The sequence below is a fragment of the Octopus sinensis genome, unplaced genomic scaffold, assembly GCF_006345805.1.
Source record: "Octopus sinensis unplaced genomic scaffold, ASM634580v1 Contig11382, whole genome shotgun sequence".
NCBI classification, from domain to species: Eukaryota; Metazoa; Mollusca; class Cephalopoda; order Octopoda; family Octopodidae; genus Octopus; species Octopus sinensis.
Window position 1 is genome coordinate 249,153 of NW_021832374.1, and position 15,625 is coordinate 264,777.

Genomic DNA, 15,625 nt, shown 5'->3' on the forward strand with positions numbered 1-15,625 from the left:
TTTATGTTCTTTTAGTGTTGTATTGTCACTTTACTTGGTTTTAGTAAAATATTTGTATCAAAAAGTTATTTCAGACTATTTGTAGGGACTTGTTTTTTGAAGAAAAAATATCTATTTAACTGCAATTGTTGAGTCCCACACTTTTTAATGTCTTTATGGCCTCTGCGCCTATGCCAGTCAATAGTCGTACTGAAATGGTGATCTATGCAGACGACATCATCCTCTGGGATCACTCGATGAAACCTGAGTGTGTGTCGTAGTTGCTGTGGATGGACTTGTAAACTGGTGTGGAAGTAGGGGTCTAAAGATGCGTGCGGACAAGTGCAGTGCCCTCAAAGTCTGTAAAAGGACGAGGAGTTATACTAATTACGTTCCTAGGTTATTGTTGAACGGGTCAGCAATCGCTGCAGTTGATCGTATGACTTATTTGGGAGTACTCTTCAAGCCTTCCGGTAAGTTCGATGATCACATTGTACGTCAAAAATGCACGCACAGACGCAGTATCCCGGCCCGTGAGTTCGGCAGAAGAAGGCAGATCGTAAGCAAAGAGAAGAAAGCTATAAACAAAATTATCATAAGATATTTCTCCACTTTAATTAATTTTTTGTATGAAATTCTCCCTACGTAATGATTTCTTCCAAACTGGTGACCGACCTAAAGGATGGTCTATTTGGAGTTCAGATTGTACCGTAAAACGAATAATAAATATAGATAATTCAAATCGGATTCACACCTCATGACAGTCTTCACTATCAGTCTGTGTTTGAAGCAATCAACCGGCTGTGTCTTTAGTATTTTTTGTCGGCTATCAATTCAGTAGGAATCCGAGCAGTATTTGTTTTCATATGTGATGAAACAGCACACCTCGTCAGAAAAAAAACAAATAAAAAATTAACAACACAGTGTATTTAATTTCTGCATTTGAATATTATCGATCCCCATATTATATTTATATCACAATAAACATCCCTGAACTGAACAAGCATTATATTCTGAATTTTGTACATGTTTTTCTGTCACTCAAATCAAATTATTCTACCTCAAAACGTATAATTCTATTTTTATTCCCATCGATTAGCTACTAGTTGTATAGCGGAGTATACTTTGAAGTACTCCAATGTGAGAGCGACCATTGAAACGGATTGGAAATCCCATAGTTCGTAGTAGTAGCAAATCCTAAACATTCATGTTAACTATCTACGTCTTCTTGAATAGGTTTTCCACAACGAATGTAAAGCCAATCGGATGTCCAATTCCCACATTTGACCAAAACTGCAATTTTTATTCATTAGCAAGCATTAGCCAAATATGGGCGTGTATCAACACTCGAGTTTTACAAGCAGAATTCGCGAAATGGCTTTGGCGTGTAACTAAACGTTTTTTGACAAACAAGAATGCCTATAGCGTACTCCTAATTTCCGGATTGTTAATGGATTCATTTCTGTAGTCGAATATTTATCATCTCGAGAGGAACGGAAGACTAGAGGAGGCCGATCAAGCCAAATGTTGAGCTGCCACCCATTCACACTTTTGTGATATTTCAATATCATGTCTAACAAAAGGTAATGACACTCATCACCAAAATTAAAGAACCGAGTTCCTCCAATATTTTCCGCATTTTTTGTTCGATTTGCCTTTCTGAATTCGTCGCTTATGTCCCCAAGAACTTTATAAATCACGTAAGCACGTTCGCTCAACTAGAATAGACCGAACGGTTTACAAATGATCAAATGTCGATGTCTCCATTCGAACAGTTCAATATTCACACAAATATAATCCTCCATCGTGTATTTTAGAAGAAAGAATGCAAAGAAGGGTCACAGCGACAAGTTTATTAAGTATTTCCCAGTAGAATCATTTTCCTGCAATACTCGTGAAAGGCAGATTAACTGATAGAATTTCCATATTTCCGTCGAAATTGCTTTTCAAGACAGAGAACCAAAACTTCCATGTGCATAGATTATTATTCAAGATGGAAAGACTGTCCAAAGACTTGAAATACGACAACAAATCTGGAATAATCTCAAAACAATATTGATTTAGTCTGAGCCGACATAAACTATCTGCGTATGTCCATAAAAAAACAGTAGAGAAAACAGAGGACGACAAACCTTGTAAGTAGTGATGAGTAAATGGGAAATTACAAACCCAAGAAATAGTCAGAAATGAAATTATGACGCACAGATACAACTTTGTAGGTTTCAGTGTTGGATAAAAGTTGAATATTGACTTCCTACGAGTGATTGAATGGAGAGGATATCCCCATCAGTAATTTCTCGTTGTACTAAACTAGAAAACTGGGAATACGTCGCTTTGAAGTTTCCAGACAAGTCTGTGGTATATTATTTATGATGGGACAAGCATATGGGCGTCGTAGATCTGTGTACTCCGATATGTGGACTAACTTAGCAAATGTGGTGGTCACTGGCAATGACTAATTCCCTTCCAGTGGGGGGAAACCAATCAATGCTTGTGATGTACTCACCGTGGCAGCAGTCTGTCAGTATTGGTTGTTGTTCATTCTGCGAATAAAAGTGATGAATACTCGGTCGTCAAACACATGGATATGCGTGTCATTCCCCACTGCAAAAAGATGAGTGCAATTATATTTTATGTGCCCCACAGACCCTAATAAATAGACACCATTCTTTTTTCCCCAAAAAGTGCAGTTGTCGAAAGGGTTCATCCTTCAAAAATCAGTCATGACAACTAGCCTATTGGTAGCCCCGGAAATGACAGAGGAAGGATCTAGGGATTCGAGAGATGTAATTGACTCGGTATGATTCTTCAGGAGTGTCATCACTTGTTTGTCTCAAAATCTTTGTCGAGAACAAAATTTGAATTCTTGAATTAAAAAAGTGATTGGTCTACGCTATATGCATATTCTAGTGGTGTGGTTGAGGTCACGATTATTTGAGAAACTGGTTTGTGCCACAATTTGAGTTAAAGATGAATCGATTGAAAATATATTTGTGTTCCTTCCAACAGTTACTTATTAAAATACCCGGCCAGTAAAAACGTACTTCGCTGTTTATCTGAAGTAATCGCAGAGATCTTTAGATGTTTTAATTATTTATTAACTTTTTTGTCCGCGAAATATTCTGTCCTTTCTTCTATATTCATACAACGATAAGATTTTGTCAGATTTTTTTACTTATTGTTTGGCCTGAAATGAATATTTAATTCAAAGTAACGAAAGATTTGCTGATGATTAATTACTTTAATCCGTTGTAGAACTTATTTAGCTAACACATGACATACGTTTAAATGCAGTTTTGGAGAATATAAGGGATTTGTCCCAAGACTAATTAGCATTTGATTTTAATACTGTTTGTTTAAAATGTCAAAGTTTTATTAAAACAAATCGATTTTGAATTATTTTTGAATGTTTTATTATGTAAAAAATTTGGTGCACTTTTATACTTTTGAAAAAACTTAAATATTTTATTAAAAATAAACAAGTGTCCCAAGACTAATTTCACCCAGTGTATAACATATCAATAATTCAAATGATAATCAAACTTGTAAAAGTATTCACAAAATTTCGAGATTAGCACATTTCGTCATTAATTTATATTGTACTCCAATTCGGGGACGCAACTCTTCGGAATTAGATAATTTTTTAGACTTTGATTTTAGCGACTTCCACTTTCCAGGAGTCCTTTCCCCGTTTATAATCTTGCTAATCTGTTCATACATTAAACGATCGAATGAGTTGAATTTTTTCAAAAAGAAATGAATCACTCGTCTACATGTCCCATTTCTTTCATACTCTTTTTGATCGTAAAATTCCCATCGACGGAAACTCAAACACAACGACAAATGAAGGACTGTACAATGCAGGTGTCGACTGCGTTGATTGTGTAATAGACTTGTGAGGACTGTCGAATTGAACAGTTAACAGCTGCCAATCTCCGTCTGAAGAACGTAGTGAGTGGCATGAAAAAGCAGATCCAAGACTTATCATACTCGTGTAAAGAACCGGACCCGCAGAGTGAGCAAGTGAACGGTGATTGTTTAGGGCATTTCAGAAATCATGAACTTGCAGAAAGCGTACTTGATCAAAAACATTGCCTACGAGCAAGCCACAATTACCACAGCGAAGAAACTGTTTCGAGGGATCGATAGAATGACAAGGAGGGGGAATGACGAGTCGAGTCCTTCGCAGGTCGTGATATATCTGACGCAGAAACTGAAGGAGGCAGTCTTCGTGATACACAGTCTGACCCACGAGAAACAGCATTGTCTTGAAAATGTGTTTAAATCGTCGAACGAACAATCTCCTAAGCACAATGAAGTATCCGAACATTGTATGCCCGTCTCATTCTATTGTAGCTTTATCTAGGGAGTCTACAATCTTCGGACTTGGCTTAATGCATTGTTTGAGTAGTAAAATAATTTAATTGCTCGTTATGTGTTATTGCGCTCACATTTGAGTTGGTTGTTCATATCTTCATTATCAATCTGCAGTTTCTGGATGAAACGGACCAAGTCCCTCTGCACAATCTCCACATCGTCCAATGATCCCCGAAAACAGAGTTTTTGAGTGTACAACTCGCGTATCTCCGCATCACTCCTCTCCTGGCACGTCACGACACTCCCCAACCTGCTTAGATTGGATAATCATCGCACTGACCCCCTCGACGACATTCTCACCCCCTCAGAACAAGTCATTCTTCCAATTTCCAAGTCAGTCAGAATGGGTGCATTAATTTAGGCAATTAGCCAATCTCCTAATCTTCTGCTCATATTTCTATTTGAGGATGTTCGAATGGTCCTGCAGTTCGAAAGAGTGGGCAGATCTCATCGACTTGACTTCGTTAGCATGGTTAAGCTTAAGATGTTCGTTGATTTTCACGAAAAATAATATCAAACTTTTTGAAATTTAATATAGCACGTTCTCTAAAAATTGTTTGTGATGCCTTTCCCGTCAAAGAAAAAATGTATTTTTAACTAAGCTATTAAGAAGGAATATCTATTTCTTAAAATATATGGAAGCGATCATAGTGCTGAATGCATGCTGTTTTATTCGCGTTTCTCAATTTTTCATGCAGGTCGCTTTGATATAAAGGCTCACTTATCATCAAATAAGCATAAAATATGCATTTCAACAGCTCAATATACTTGCATTGAACAATTTATTAAGAGTAAAAACTATTTATTTACTGCAAAAGAGGCAGTGTTTACATATCACGCTTCGCTCCATAACATTAGTTTTAATGTTTCTGACTGTTTTTCAAAATTAATATCTATTTTGTTCGAACCATTGTTCACTTCATTTAGAACGAAAACTGAATGGGTTGATGTAGAAGCATCGGCCGAAAAAAATTAATAAAGAAATTGGATTGAATGAATGAAGAAACCGTCCAATCATTATTGAGTTGTAAATGGAATTTAATATAGTTGTTAAAAATAGTAAATTTGTAAATTGAACATTGACATGCCATGCATTGATTTTTTTGAACAAATCAAAAATAATCAAAAATTTCTAGTTAAATTTTATTCAGTTGGAATATTTCTATGAAATTAGTTAATTGAATTTCTTAGTTAATTTTAACTAAAGATATTTTCTTGTTTTTTTATGAAAATTTTTCTTGTCCTGGATTTATTAAATAATAAAATGGTAAGCTTATTTATAAGAGATACAAATTATTTTCTAATATTATTAAGGTTCGGATTGTAAAAGATTACGGGACGCATCCTCCTTTAATGTTGGATGAATTTGAATCCAAGAATTCCTATACTTGCAAAATAGTCTAATTCAGAGGTGTAGGTCGAAATTTATGTTTAGGTCGAATTTCCAGATAGTGAGAAAAGGTCGGTGTTAATGTCTCGTCAGACAAATGACAATTACATGTTTATTAATCAATTTTCAGAATTCATAATATTAATTTGTTAAATAGTTGCCACAGTGACACGTAAACAGACAGACTGCCCATAGCGACATGGCTATCCGTTTAACATATTATAATTAAAGGCACTTTTAAAAATAGTAACATTATTTCTGGTTCTTATTTATCTCATCTTTCCGAAATTGTTTTAGACCTTTTTTGCTTTTTAATTTCTTTCTAAGTTGAATTCTCCCATGTAATGATTTTATTTTTCATGTGATAAAATGATCTAATCAAGATATATAAAACTTAGACAAGTAAAGTATCCAAATCTTTTAATAACTAATAAATAAACTTTAATCAATAATAGTTCTGACGAATAGGAACTAACTTAATCGATAAGGAAGCAAAAGTGAGTAATGAACTCAATTTTATTTAAAAAAATAAATTAATACAAAATATTAATGACTAAAACATAGCAAATTAAAATATTGTATTTAAGCCATTTGTCTGTTAATGAAATTAAAAACGAATTTTCCAAAATGCCGGCATTAAAATTATTATAAAAGCGCAGAGAACGTAAAAATTATTTCAGTTTTAATAATCAAGGAAAATGTATGTCTATTGTATAATGCTCAATTTCTTTAGGACCGTAGCTAAAAAAAAGAGAGAAATCACCGTAAATACTTCTCCATGTAAAGAAAGTAATGACAATTTTGCCGAGCTTTTCAAAATCCGAATGACATGTTCCATTTGTCTCGATATTTTTGTGGAGGTTAATTACTTTTTTTAATTTTTATTTATTTAGGCAATAACATTGTCATGCGGACATACTTTCTGTAGACAATGCATTGTAAGATGGGCTTCATATAAAAATAAATCGTGTCCTCTTTGTCGAGATTTAATCGAGTCATATCGCTATTCATCTGAACTGCATGATTATATTATTCGGATAGCAGAATTAATTGGCGGTAGTTTTAAAAACGAATACTATGAAACTATTCGCTCGAAAATTTGTAAGCGTTAAAAATATCAATTTTTAGTTTATACTTTATCACTAAGCGTTCTTGACCGTATAATCTACCATAACAGGCGGATTTCTGCCAGACGTTTCTGATTTTTTTAATATTATATACTCTTTCAATACTTTCTTTTTTAAAATTGCACTTTGTAAAAATGAATAATTTTTTGATTAAAATATAGCAAATATTTTAAATAATTTTTTGTTCCAATACATTTTCACGATATATACTTCCTAAAAGTCAAACATAAAATATTGATATTTTAATTAGGGTTAAAATGTTTTTAGTGATTTTCCTAAAAAAGGAACTAACATGATAAGTGATTCAGAAACACTGTTATAAACCCGATTTATTAAAAAAATAATGAGTAATGATTAATTTTTAATTGATGCGTCTACTATCCGTCAATTCTCTGAATCTTCGAGGAAGAGCCAATCTCTTTGACGGGAACACTCATTCTCTGTAGTCGCTATCAAGTCTGACCCAATGGCCACACTAGGAAAAGATTCCTCCGTAGTTCCATTTTTAAACCAAGACTTTTGGCATTCTTTCGGCGAGTGGCTATAAAAACGTAATTTATATTATGTGGTTGTTTTTCAGTCATGGACACATTAATTATTTCATCTTTTCTTACGGTTCGTTCAGTGCTTGAACCTCTCATCCTTCACTTGGCTCCAGGTCATCCTGCAGCTTGGCTGAGTGCTCTCTCGATCTTGGATTATGATGCCAACTAAGGATATTCTACTTAAACTTTTCCACCTTCTTTTCCATGGTCTTTTTTGGATTAAGGGACTGGATATATGCACTCACCAAAATCTTAATCTTGCTTATAATACCGTAAAACAATTTTGTCCAGGAATAGAAGGACTGAGACAATTTTCACATGCTTCTTGTGGATCAGACTTAGCTCAAAAGCCAAGAGGTCATATTTGTCAAACTCTGCGACTTCCACTTGACTCAGTAAGCATGTAACGTTATTCATTTAGAGTTGTATTCCGTGACTTTTCCAGAACGAACATGTCTGACTTTTTGTTTTCTATTACAGAATCCGGTCCTGAGACGGCGATCACTCGTATTTCAACAAAATTGTTCATCACACTAACTGAACAGAATGAGTCTTGAAATTCTTTGACTTCTTATTCCACAAATTTTATATTTGTAAGCGGATATACCTGACGACTTCACTATGTCTCCGTAAATAATGACCGTTTAGCATCCTCCTGCGCCTTGTTGCTTGATGGTACACCGTTTTCTTATCCGGGTTCCAATGGTAACACTGTCAGCCCTCGTAATCCAGAAATAAATTTCAGTCCTCCATCATACATAACATTGCTTCGCTAACTGGAAAACTGTTTCGATACTTTAGCCACCATGAGAACTCAAAGACTTTGGGCTCAATTAGACACGTGAATAGACAGAATGAATCGATTTCTTGTTGATGAGTTTTAGCAAAAATGTTAGTCGGAAAAATTAAGCAATAGAAAAATTGATATAACTTTTTAAAATGATATTTTTGTTTAAATTTATATGATAAATTCGTAATTAAATACGGCCTGAGTCAATTTTTTTGTTTCTCAAACGGAACACTGACCAAATTCATCCTCGATTATGAATTAAAAATCATAACTCGTTGAGCAAAATAGCAGATCGTTGGGTACTCGTTTTTTTCAAAAAACAAATTCCTATCTAAATTAAGTAATTATTTTTTTACAAGAATTATCTAAGATTAATGAATTTGGTCAGTATTCCGCAAGCTGTCTACAATAATTTGTTGTCAATTATGATACTAAACGTAAGGAAATTTTTTAGTCTGTTTCCTTAAACTTTTTAAAGAAATGTCATATATTTCAACTAAGCTAAACTTAATTGTTATAAATTACTAATCAAAAATAAAACTATTTTGTAGTATAGTAATTTCTGTAATGAATGGATCTTATTACAAAAAACTCAAAAAATTTAATTGATATTAAAACCAAATAGTATACTTGTTGCTTAGATATTTATAATGGATTTATCTCATAATGAATGTTTATCATTGGAATCATACAAATATGATATCACAAAATGTAGTAAAATAATTAATTCTGTTTTTATAAAGCTCTTAGCGACCTGCGTAAAGAAATGGAAAAAATTCAAACCGAAATTAATTGTTATATAAAAGAAAAAAATGATATGGAAAACAATTTTAAACAAAATTTACGAAAATTTATTCTTGTTAGCAAAAAAATTATCAAATGCAAAGACGACAAAAATGAAATTGAGAAAACATTAGCACGTGTGAAATCGGCATATATCAAGGTTTATTTCCGAGACTAAATTATCATACAGATAATGGAAAATTCGTACGCACTTTTAAGAATACTCGAAGCGAATGAAACAGGTTAAAATTAAACTGAATTCTGATTTGTCAAACAACCGTTATTAAACATTTTAATTCTTTCTAAATACAGTAAAGTCTTTTATATCCGCCAAAAACAGAACTTCTAGAAATCTGGCGGTTATTAGAAAATGGCAGACAGCAGAATCCATATAAATTTTGTAGTTTTTTTTTCTTGAAGGCCATATTAAGCCGATAACCATTAACGGAGAGATTGATTAAAAAAATAATTATTTGTAAAGATAGCATTCTTTTTATTAACACTTTTTAGCTTATCAAAATATTTATCTACTGGCTGAATCAGAATTTTTCCATTTAAAATATATTTTTGTGACGGTTATCAGACGGTGGCTGATATTGTATTTTTGTAAATAATGAAATCTTAATTCCTGAAATAACAAGCAACGGCGATTATCTTTTTATTTACGTAAAATTCAAATAGTTTAACAAACTAAAAGAAACAATAAAAAAACACTCTTGGATTATTGAATTTTAAAAGAAAACAAATCAAAAAAGTAATGATAGAAAATTACGCAATCTCTTCATCATGTTCTTCGTCGAATCCGCCTTCTTCATCGGCAGCAGCGTCCTGATACTGCTGATACTCAACGACGAGGTCGTGCATGTTCGACTCAGCCTCAGTGAACTCCATTTCGTCCATTCCCTCGCCTGTGTACCAATGAAGGAAAGCCTTCCGACGGAACATGGCGACAAACTGCTCGGACACTCTCTTGAACAACTCTTGGATGGCCGTCGAATTGCCCACAAATGTTCCACACATTTTCAGTCCACGAGGGGGAATATCACACACCGCAGTCTTGACATTATTGGGGATCCACTCGACGAAGTAACTGCTGTTCTTTGTTTAGATGTTCAGCACTTCCTTCATTGACATTCTTCCGCGGAATATGGCAGCCACGGTGAGATATCGCCCATGTCGAGGGTCACAGGCGGCCATCATATTCTTGGCATCAAACATCTGCTGAGTCAACTCGGGCACAGTCAGTGATCGGTACTGCTGCGATCCACGAGACGTGAGTGGGGCAAACCCAGGCATAAAAAAGTGTAGACGAGGGAAGGGGACCATATTGACAGCCAACTTACGCAGATCAGCATTTAACTGCCCAGGAAACCGCAAGCAGGTAGTCACGCCAGACATGGTGGCCGAAACGAGGTGATTGAGATCTCCATAAGTGGGAGTCGTCAGTTTGAGTGTCCTGAAGCAGATATCGTAAAGTGCCTCGTTATCAATGCAGTATGTCTGGTCAGTGTATTCGACGAGTTGGTGGACTGAGAGAGTGGCGTTGTATGGCTCCACGACAGTATCACTCACCTACTCAGATCAGAGGGAGACACCACCTTGGGAGAAGGGACGACTGAGAATGTGCTCATTATTCGATCGGGGTACTCCTCTCTCACTCGGTGGATTATCAGTGACCCCATTCCTGACCCAGTTCCTCCCCCCAACGAGTGAGTCAGTTGGAATCCTTGCAGACAGTCAGAACTCTCAGCTTCCTTCCTCACCACGTCCATGACTGAATCCACCAACTCTGCCCCTTCAGTGTAGTGTCCCTTTGCCCAATTGTTCCCTGCCCCCGACTGGCCAAATACGAAATTGTCAGGGCGGAAAATCTGACCGAATGGGCCAGATCTCACTGCATCCATCGTACCCGGTTCCAAGTCAACCATAATAGCACGAGGGACATACTTCCCGCCTGTACTCCACACCAACACATTATACCAGAGGCCTCATTGTAGTACACGTTGATTCTCTCCAACTGTAGGTCAGAATCTCCGTGGTATGAGCCTGTGGGGTCTATTCCGTGTTCGTCTGAGATTACCTCCCAGAACTATTGTGGATTAGATTTGTAGTTCTACTTTAGCTCCAATTTGGTTTCCGCACTGACCAGCTTGAATGTGTACAACCTCACGCATGTTGTGTACGTTCTACAGTTTATCTGTGCGGTATTTTATTTATTTGGGTTAACCATGATAGATTAATGTATAAATCTGATAAGAAATTGATAAGTATTATATTAAATATTTTATTCAAGTCGATTTTAGAGTGTATTTCAATTAATCCAGTCGAGCTGTTTGAAATACAGTCACTATTGGAGAGAGTTACCTGCAACTCATCTCAATACTACTAGATAGCAAAATAAGTCTCTCTCGCTAAGTATAGACATTTGAAGCCAAAAAGAAAGCAAGTCTGTGCATATTCGTATATATTTCAGACTATATAACATGGAAAAAAAACAAATTCTGTCAAAAAACAAATTCGCATTTCCCAAAAGCCTAAATATTTTAACAATAATATTAAAATGGAATGAATAAACATTTAATTCTGTAAATGCTTATCATTCTGATTATTTCAGTGAATTTTGGCCAGATTTAGCTTTTAATTACAAATAAAAATAACAACAGAGTTTACTAGTCAATTATTTATGGCAAAAAAATTACCGAAAAAAACCAAAGAATAATAAAATTAATTTTTGTCTAGATTTAATATTTGATTATTTGTGAACGATATAGATGTGGGTATATTTAACTTTGAGAAATTATAATAATCATAAATATTGGAAGATTTGCTCTATTTTTGGACTTCAACTGTCTCTGCTCAACTGTTTGAGTACGATATCAGTCTGTTATTTTTTTATGTTTAATAAAAATTTAATAATTTAATTGCATGATCTTGAACATGCAACGTGTTATAATCACATTAATCTTACTTTAAATAATTATTGAATCATGAATTATTTTTTTCGGAAATAAAAGTCAACTGATGGGATTTGTAGTTTACAGCTGTTTAATGAAATATAGTTGCTTTCATTACAAAATAATTTATTTTTTTAGAGAAGTTTTTTTATCATCAAATTTCAAAAGCTGCATGCAATTTATTTCTCTTTAATAGATTGAAAAATAATTATAGCGAATCAATAAAAAATGTATGGATTGTTTTTTGACATATATAATCACAAAATAAAAGAAAGCATCCTAATGAACTAAATGAAAAATATCATTATTCAATATCGATTTTAACAAAAATCATTTTATTGCTATCTTGAAGATAGCTTTTCAGTGATATATCTGACCTCTCACATCACTTGTCATATTACAAAAATATATATTTAAGAATGATTAATTGTCGTGACGAAAACGGCAACATTTGCGTAGCTGTGCCATATAAATATAATTTTTGTTAATGGTCTATTAAAAAATAAATGTCAGAAACTGAACTTAGCCAAGAAAATATAAAAGTTTGTTCATATTTAAATTAAAATAATAAGATCATAAATGATACATGGACCTTAATTTCAGATGATTTAGTTAAAACTGGTACAGATATTCTCCTGGAACTTTTCAAAGCTCACCCGGAATATAAAACAATGTTTAATTTTAAAGAGAAAGAAATTATATCAGATAAAAAATTTATTGAACATACTATTCGTTTTTCCAATTATATACAGGCAGCAATTTCAAATATTAATGTTCTCGAGACCACTGTCAAACCTCTGCTATTAAATCTTGGCAAAAAACATCAAAAAATTGATGGATTCAAATGTGAATATTTTGACAGTGCTCCTGCTGCTGTTAAAGCAGTTATAAAAAATAGATTGAAGAATGATTATAACGAATCAATAGAAAGTGCATGGAATCCGTTTTTGATTTATATAATCAGAAAATTAAAAGAAGGCTTCCTAACGAACTAAACGATAACTAACATTATTAGATATCAATTCTAACAAAAATCGTTGTATTATTAACTGTAACCTATGGTTAATTAGTTAATTATATTTTGTAGAATAGATAGAATAATTCTATGGTAACATGAGTAATTATATATTATTTTAAGACATGAGTGGCCGTGGATATCCTGCTAGTGTAGTAGAACAGAAAATATGGACGGAATTAATTGATAAGGAAAGAGATGCCCGTCTTGCTCATTTTTACAAAACAGGAAAAGAACCAACAACCGAATCAAGGCAGTTTCAAGTTTCCAAGCAAAAGCTAGTAGATAACACTATCGAATTTGAGGAAAATGAAAATGTTATGCGTAAAATTAAAGAACAGTACGAAGCTGAGAAAAAAATAGTCAAGAATCCAGAAGAGATAGAAAAACTGGCGAATAATTTGGTTTCTTATATGATGGAGCCAGATTCAAAAGACAAGAAATTACTTTTTAAAGGAAATGACTCCAGAAATAACTATTTAAACCAGCGAAATATTTTGCCTCCTGAAGAAAAATATCACTATCCTATACTTTCTTCGTGGACATATGGATGGAAACTCAACGAATATTTAGATTTCTCTACCATAAAATCTCCCGAATTCGCTCGAGGAAATATAGTGAAGGACACGTTTTACAGAAGAAATGGCGTGACGTAAGTCGAAATTTCTATTTAAAAATAATAGATGGTAGAAATCATTATCAGAATCTTATTTTACTAACAAGAATAACAAAACTAATTCAATAAATTTATTTTTCATGAATTTAGGTACTATAAATGTTAACCGAGGATGTTGACCATTAGCCACAAAAGAGAGTATGTACGATTAAATATTGAAAAATAAAGTGGTTGGGTTTTTTAATATTTTGTTGTTCAACACGTAGGGCTAGAGACAGTCCAAAGAGTTGCGAACCCATCAATTCCAATCGATATTTAGATCGTAAAAATATGCATTTAGGTGGATATAGATTATTGACAACAGTAAATCCGACATCGTAGTCCACGATAAAGTCACGAGATAAATTATTTTCGTGATGTGGGTATCACAGGCCTAGATTGTTTTCAGACAGTAAAAATGTAAAAGAGGCGGAATGATAATCTCTTCGAAAATCAGCTGGGGCTAAAATTTAAATTTTAAATCATTCCTTCTGTGATTGGACAGATTTCCCTACAGGCTTATTTGTAGTAAACAAGACCTCGTTTGCTGTTCGCCGATTTAGTAAAAAGGAAGGTGATGGACTGAAGTTTCTTGGAGGTTTACAGATCAGTTTTATTATTTTAATAAAAATATAATGATTTGAATATCTTGTTGTATATTTTTAGAAATGTTTATTCTCTGATATTCAAGCACTTAGTGACCAAAGAAATAAGAAAGACTGGAATTATTCCATAACGACAGTTTCGAACCAAACTCAATACTAAATGATTCCAAAAGAAAAGCTGTATATGTAACTCAAAAACAATCAGCGTCGACATTTTGGACATGACTTAAAACTAAATCGCGAAACACTATGCAATGTCATCGTGGGAGAGGCGGCTCCAATTCCAATGAAAACCATGAATTCTGGAGAGACCAAGACGCAAAATACCAGTTAGCATAAGAAACTATCGGAGGATTGGAATGAAGTTCACTCTCTGAGTGATTCAACAATTTAAAAATTTTAATTTATTCAAATTCTCTTTTTGGGGTCAAATTCGGTCTTTTTGGGAATGTCCTGAGGGTTTTTCTTCCCATGAACGAATTTTTCTATTTGTCTCGTGAACGGTAAAGTTATAATCAAAGACGATGTATTTGAGAATGTTCTTGAAAAAATACATCTTTTAATAAATTGAATCTGTTCTTTAAAAATAAATTTGAAAACTTTCAAATTGACCCTGATTCTCTAACTCTCCCGAAAACATGTTTCATCAAATATTTTTCGCATAATTCATGCATCGCGGTATTCTTGAATTCTTTTTTATTGTCCGTGTGCAGAATGACCAAAGGCCCTAAATAATTTAAAGCTTAGTACAATAGATTTCTTATTTCTTCGGCTGTCTTCGTTTGTGCCATTGCCAAACCATATTTTTAGAAAAAGAGTCCATAATTACTAAAATCTAAAAATATGAATCAAATGTGATACCCGGCAAAAAGAATCATTTAGGGAGGAATAACGTCCAAGATCTATCAAGTCGGCAAGTAATAATTATTTTTTACTAGGGATGATATTATCTATTAACTTAAAATAATTCGATCGTCACCTATTTTATAAAGATTACATTTTTATTTTAATCAAAAGTAGTCGGAAATGACATCTTATTTTTTAAACAATTTAACCTATCAATAAACAAATTTGAAATAAAGTTCAAGAACCAAATCAAATAAAAAATTAAAAACCGCTTTAATCATAAAATTCGAAAAATAATCAGATAACACGAAAATTATCCTTCGCTTATTTCACCTTCCGATTTCTTTGAAAACTAAAAGAAATATAACCCCAACCATATCAATTTGTGCATTCATTTCACTAGAAGGAACATTCTAAAAATCAACTGAGACATCTACACTAACTTCGTTATTTTGCTGATATTTCGGTCTCTTTGATTTACGCTCCTCTATTTGAATAAAAATAACCCAAAAACACTCACGACTGACTCGAGAATTTGATTTTCTACGATGCTTCCTTC

The 15,625-nt window shown here is 33.6% G+C and overlaps 1 pseudogene; it reads right to left on the bottom strand.

Annotated features, from left to right (window-relative positions):
• Nucleotides 1-9,759: 9,759 nt before the first annotated feature.
• LOC115228920 lies at nt 9,760-11,165 on the bottom strand (annotated as a pseudogene).
• Nucleotides 11,166-15,625: the final 4,460 nt, after the last annotated feature.